Genomic DNA, 7,360 nt, shown 5'->3' with positions numbered 1-7,360 from the left:
GTTCCCAGTTACACATTACCTCAGAACAGCCAGCCGCACCCAAAGGCTGCCTTTGAACCCCAATTCCAAGTTTCTAAAAGGGGGGTCTGGTTGGCTGAGCTTAGGCAAGGAGTCTGCTCCAGGTCCAGCTCACTGTGACTGGGAGGAAGGGGCCGACGTGGGTACAAACATGGGCCAGGGGCCAGTTACTATTGGGTCATGGAGCTTAGATCTCAGAGAACAGGAGTCTTTGAAGGGTTAGGAGATGACCACCACCCCCGGCAAAAGGCTATTGATACAACTACTGTGAATTACATAGATCTGAAATGAATTTTTATTTTGTTTGTCCCAGAAGCATCTGGAAACATTTGAAAAATTGTGGTGCTATATGCACTCATGGCTTCCTGGACCTACTGCAATAACCCCCTAGTCCTCCTGGGGTCCAAGGCCAACATGTGGGAGCCAGTGTTTAGAAGAAGAGAAGTAAACCAGATGATTCTTGGCAGTCCTAGGCCTCTCTGGTCACATCCTTGGAAAGAAATGGGGGAGAGAATGCTTTACCTGCTAGAAGTAACTGCAGGAAGAGAAACTTGGCCTTCCCCCATAGCCTTCCCTCCCCAGGGCCACCTCCTCCCTCCCTGGCCTGTGCTGGAGCAGCCCTGGCGGCCGTGCCTGTGCGGCTGGTGGTAACGTTGCAACCTGCGCCGGCAGCTGACTGCCCACTTCCTGGCAGCTCCAAACTGCAGGAGACTAATAAAACATAGCCTAATGAATGGACGGCGCTGCGGTAATATTGAACTTTCAGATTTATTCTGGTTGGTAATTTGAGTGGAGTAGACCAAAGGGACTCTTATCGGTATAACTAGGAAATAAAATTCTGATGATTGAAGCATTACCTTGTTGCTTAAGGAATAGTGCATAATTAAGAGGGTTGTTGACCCTAATTGAAGTGATGTTGCCAAGGTGAGCCAAATAGCACTTCTGGACCAGAGAGTTTCCTGCCCATGGCAGGCTCTTCTACAAGCAGAGGAGCTAACTTTGATTTTGGTAAAGTTAAGAAATGGGCTTTGCTAATGGGGCTTTTAACCTGGATATGGAGCTAGATCTGAAGAGCACCAAGTGTCAGAGTCTGCCTTATATAGGCCCCCAGGCTAAGAGGAAGGGATCAAGACAGAATTGGGGATTTGTCCATTCCAGGCTTTTATTCAGTGTCTGCAGTTACTCTGCTGGGTGCCAAGGTGAGCAGAGCCAGATAAGACTTCCAGAGAACGTAAGCACCAAAAAAATACAGCCCACCCACAATATGTAATTTAAAATATAGCAGTAAACCTTAAATTAATTCAAGGAATTCTAAGATGTTTTGATTTTTTTTCCCACCATGAGGACTTCTATGCATCTTTTAGAAAAAACAAATTCTTTTGAAAAAAAAGGGTTTGGGACATGTCTTAAGCATATTTCAGGGCCCCTCTTGGGTAAACCTGGACTGTGATGAGGCACAGAAAGAGCAGGACCAACAATGAACACACCTGGGTTCCAACCCTAGCTCTGTTTTGCAAGCAGCTATGGGACCTTGGACAAGTCACTTAACCTTTCTGGCTCTCAGGAAAATCATCCAGAAAATGATAGTTCCTCACTTTCAAGTGAAATGTCAAAGTGATTTGTAAACTGTGAAGCTCTACAGATAGAGAGGGAGGTCCTTGTTAATGCAAGTGCCTGAAATATGGAGTGGCACAGGACAGCAAAAGGTTTCATATTAGAAAAATATTCACTGCTAAGGTACAGTACTTACAAAATTGGTCCCCACTCCAAACCTCCTTACAATTAAATAAGCACTCCGTCCCACTGGAAACTTCCTGATGGTCTGATTCTCACAATATCTGACCATATTTGCAGATGCAATGCAAAGACATAAATGAGGGATTTTATGAGGTCAACAAAAGTGATGTTGGAGGCTGCTCAATTCAGGCAGCTAAGCCACTGATCAAGGAGTATAGGCAGAGGTAGCCATTTCCCAAACAAAGAGAGAAAAAGAGTAAAGATAGTGATGCTTCAAAGGAAATGATTTGAATATCAAAGCTTTAAGAGAGGGTCTTCAGAAAGATGATTTTAAAAAACTAAAGTATATTTAAAAATTACTCTTTTTTTATTGTGCTGCAGAAATTGAATGTGAAGAATTTAGTATCAGGCAATCATAATTTTTTTGAAAATTTTTTACACATTAAAAAGTTTCTTCATTCTTTAGGAAGTAGCTTTTTATTTTTTCTGGTGTTAAGCATTCTCAGATAATGAGGACCTTTTATAATTATTGAATTATTATTGCTAAGTTTATTATTTCCCATTCTCCTTCAATGGAAATGGTGTTGACAGTCTCCTCAGGCCCAAGAGAGGGAAAGGAGTCAGTTTCCAAGCCTTTTGGAAATGAGAAGGCCCAGGGTGCCGCTCTTTCACAGATAAAGTCAAGATGGCTTGGAAATGATACAGTGAGAATGAGCCCAGTTTTCTGGGCAGGATTGATGCTGGCAAGCTGGCCAGGTATAGAAGGCACTGGGAGAGTAACAAGGCCAAGACTGGATGTGAGGTCCTCTGCACCCCACAGAGCCACAGGCTACACTGGGCTGCTCCGCTTGCCAGCCACACACACACCCTGGGTGTCTCCACACATCACCACATATCTCCCATAGAAGCAGCTACTGGCTTCTCTCCAGGGAAGCAACAGCATTTTGCCCTGTATCTTGCAGCCCCCTAAACTTCCCACTACTCAGCAGCTCGTTTCTCTGACTGCAGTCCCAGGAAATGGTACACGACTGACGGCCTGACAATGACTTCAATCTATATCCTGCCATTTGCAGGAAGAGTTGATCAGAAGCTTCAGTTAATAGTGGCATCTTCCCAGGCGGAGCACAGCAAAGGGTTTCCATAATCAGGGATGATTTGTCAAAGTAAATTTCATATGCACCTTATTCTATCACCTTGAGACTCTCTGGCAGAATAAATAATCAGCATACACATTTTGTTAGCTATGCCTGGTTAGAGATGGATTTTTGGAAATGGCATCCTGAAGGCTGCTTATCTGTCAACTCTCCTTTTAAGCATGGCAAGCTTTCCAGATTGGCTTTTCTAAAAAATCAGACTGTTGTCATGGGCTGGTGAGTGTGTCATGGTAACTGGCATCGTGGGAGCCGCAGAGAGGGATATGAAGGCTTGAGCTCACCCTCAGAACTTGCAGCTTCAGGTGCTAGAAGAAAGCTGGGAAGATGTTTCTTTGCAGAGTGAAAGCTTGATCAGAACTCTTCCAAAGAAAGCTCTTGACCTGAGCATCACAAAACCCCAGCTGCAAGTCACTGTGTATTTCTATCCTTTCTTCTCTGTCTCTCTTGCCTCCCCCACCCTTCAGGATATATTTGACTTATTCTGCTGGAACCACTTCAATACATAAAAAGTATATTGTTGGAAAATGGCTCTGCTCTCGAGGGGCCAAACTGAGTCTGGAGATGAAGACTTTGTTGTCTCCAGGCAGGGGCCCTCTCTAGCTAAGGGACCGTTAACCTCCCCACTACTCAAGGGCAGTGAGATCACTATTGCTCACTGAAATCACTATTCCCCAGACATAGCACAGTACCTGGTACACAGTAGGTGCTCAATACACAGATTAAATTGAATTGTCATGTCCACCGTTTGGGCTTCTTCTAACTATGGACAGTTTCTCACCCATGGAAACTACTTCCCAAGCCCTCTCATACACACTTCCAGTCTACGCTGGATGTTCCAGGGCAGAGGCTTTCCAATTCGCATCAGCAAAGGCCTCTGGACAGAATGGAACTGCTGATAGTACTAGTGCCAGGCAATGCAACTAATGCCTCCTTCATAGCCTAGTATGTAACCTCACAATTGTCCTGTTAGGGGATGCTGAAGAATGTCAATATCATGTTACAGATGAGAAAATAAAGACACAGAGAGGTTACCTAATCCAAGGTTTCATATAATATCCAAATACCTGTACCTAGGTTCTCATGGTTTGTGAAAATCCGGATTTATCATAAAGTCAAGATTAAGAAATGCTAACTTGCTTCACAAAAGGATTTCTTCAATTTCCTTAAACTTCCCAACTGTCTTTGTGCTCATGAAATGTAGTTGTTAACAAAATATTTTATATATATACACCTTTCAGCATCATGCTTGGGTCCACAAAGCAAGGCTTGTGTGTCCAATGGAGCTTAGTCCTAGTCAGTCTGTATCCATGAGGTTGGAATGCATCTCATTCCCCTTTATTTCCAAATAGAAGCTTGGAGTTCAGCCAGGTGTGTCATTAAAGAGTTTTCAGCCCAGTTCCTTTATGTGAAGAACAAAGAACATGAGTCTGGAGCCCTGGTGGAAATGGCTCTGCCCTCTATGGACCAAACTTAGCCATAGCTGGGATGCCATTGTAATTGGCTCTTTTGTTCATCCTTCTGGGCCTCGTTCCCCCAAGGGAAAAGGGATTAGATAAGACTATTTCTATGTTCCCAGCCTTGATTTTTTAGGATTTTAAACTCAGGAGGAGCAGAGGCAAAAAGGTGGGTGAGGTTAGAATGGACAGGAACAATCACAAGAATAAAGAGGGCAAAGACTTTTTATTCAAATTCCCACCAATGCCCTACAAAGGACTGCAGGATTATCCATAAGAAAACACTGGTGAATTGCATTTCAACTAAGCTTTCCTTCAAATTGACAAGGGTGGTGCTCATAAATGATCTATTTCTCAGCATCTATTAGGAAAATATTTCTGTTATCTATTTGGCTTCTAAAGCATCAAGGGGAGAGATTCCTGTTTCAGAGGAATCAGCATCACATTGAGGCTGGGAACCAGAACTTTCCAGTTCTTTCCAAAGTGAAGTTGCACTAGTTAATTGTTTTCTCCACAGAGGCCAACCCACAGGCATGAAACAAGATAAACAGTGGCAGTGTGCAGCTGGAAGAGCAAGGAGCTACTGCAATAGCCCTTGACTTACACTTTCTCCCCTTAGAAAACAAAGGCATTAAGTTTATGGATGTGTTCATTGAGCAAGAGAAGGCTCCTACAAAGAAAGCCCTGGGACATATGTAGTGGCCGGTGACAGAAGGGGCTTCAGGGATTCCTAACAAATTAGTGCTCCCTGCATTACAATCCGTCTGTTCAGTCCACAGCCAGCTACCCAGACCTGTTCACCTTCTCCAGGAACAGGGAGAGCTGTGACACTCCCCAGGCTCTGGTCCCATGGAGGACAGAGAGGTGACAAAATGAGCTCAGCCTCTGAGTTTTGTCTCTCCAGGAGATATCTCTTTCCTTCTGCCTGTGATGCTTCCACATCCGTTATATGTTGAGTAGAATCTCATTAAATGGAATGTAGAATGGACAAAACCAATGGTTCTATCCTGCTTCCCATGTTTCTATGATTCCAGGGAATGTGGCAGGCTACCAGGTTGCACAATTAGAGTGCTCCATTTATACAAAGGCCTTAGGATGTCGTTTGGGGATTTTATTTTTAACTCCATTTGGCACCTAGGATATCACTGAACCACAATCTATATTTTAAATCTTAAAACCTATACCTATTTATTCTCAGTGTGCTCCTCAGTACTTCTTATGCTGAAATCCTAATGATACCTCATGCAGTTCTTATTTCCCAGGCCACATCAGCCTCAAGAAAACTCAAGCTCTGGGGCTAATTAATAAGGGCACTGGCTCCAAACCCCACCCAATTTTAACAGCCTATCCACCCTTATCTCACCTTCCAGGAATGTGCCCCACTCCCACTTCATGTCACATGAAGATCTTTGCAGGCCCTAAACATACCCACTGCCTTTGATTATAGAAACATAGATAGATGGAGAGATAGTCATAGATATAGTTGTATATATAGTCATCTATATTGTAAATTGTTCTCTATTGTTTTGCTATACATTTTTTGAAAGGATGTTATATTAGTTTTTTTGTTGTTGTTGCTTATAACAGAATATCTGGGTAATTTACAAGAAAACGAAATTTCTTAGTTTGCAGGCTGAGAAGTCCAAAGTCCAGGGGGCACATCTGGTAAGGACCTTTTTCTTGGTGGAAACTCTCTCCAGAGTCCTGTGGAAATGTAGAACATCACATGGCTAGAATGACCAAAGCATTTTCATGTGCTCTCCTTATAAAGCCATCAGTCTCCACCCATGATAACCCATTAAAGCATTAACCCATTACTCTATGAATGGATTAATCCATTCATGAAGACACAGTTCTCATGATCCGATCACCTGTTAAAGGCCCCACCTTTCAAATACCATAATCAAATTTCTCACCCTCTTAACGCTGTTACAGTGGGATGAAGTGATGTTACAATGGGATCAAATGACAGGCCATAGACATGAAGACTAATGAGTAAACAACCCTGTACTACTCCCCACATTTCATCCTTAGCCAGTCCTAAATCCCCTTTCTAGTGGATCCCAAGGAACTCCTGCTCCCATACCCTGGCTACTAAACAGATGTTGCTACTGGGTTCCTATTACTGTTGTGCTGGGTTCTATGGTTATCTGGCCATACCCCAAGAGAGGTCTTCCTTTTCTTAAGGATTAAGACCCCCTCTTATGGACAATTTCCTAAACATTGGGCCACAAGATTACTCATGTGGCTTCTCTGTGTGCCATTTTCCTCCCTGCCACATGTGTCTAAGAGGAACACCAAACTTGACTCTCCCCTACCCTGGGGTTAATTCCTGACTTCCCAGGGCAGCCTCCACCTCCTCACCTTGCATCATAAATCAATCCCAGCCTCCAAGGGACTCTGAATCCCAAAGGGTCTTATTCTCCAAAGGGTCTATGATCTTAGAAATCTGTCTTGGCATCCCAGAGTGACCCACACTCACTTTTAGATAGCATTTTACACTCTTCAAAGAATCTTTATGAAAGACAAAAGATGTTTCAACTCAGAGAGATGTTCTGTCCTACAGATATTTTGAGTACTAAGAATAATAACATTTAAACCACAATTATATCATCATGGATACGTTTTTGTTCTGAAAGGATTTTCTGGAGAAAACTCCATTAAGCCAATTTAATTACTTGATCAATTTTTTTTAAATAACCCAGTTAAATATTTTCTAATTCTTACCATTTTTATGCATATTATATTTCATAGAAGTTATTTTCATTGGGATTAATTATTCCCTTGCAAATTTTACATAAAGCTTTGACCCATTGATCAGTTTGTTTTGTTTATATCGAATATTATGGTTATAACTTTTGCCCTTGAACACTTTATAGACATTGTTTCTACAAAGCTCAATGTTCCCAACTCAGACATCACAGATTAGAATTTTACATTATACAGATTTTGAGCACTACTGGCTTTACTTTCTGTTGACCTTTTCTACCGGTGATA

The sequence above is a fragment of the Cynocephalus volans genome, chromosome 15 (assembly GCF_027409185.1).
Source record: "Cynocephalus volans isolate mCynVol1 chromosome 15, mCynVol1.pri, whole genome shotgun sequence".
In the NCBI taxonomy this organism is placed as follows: domain Eukaryota; kingdom Metazoa; phylum Chordata; class Mammalia; order Dermoptera; family Cynocephalidae; genus Cynocephalus; species Cynocephalus volans.
The sequence above is the reverse complement of the archived record's forward strand: the minus strand, read 5'-3'. Positions refer to the sequence as shown.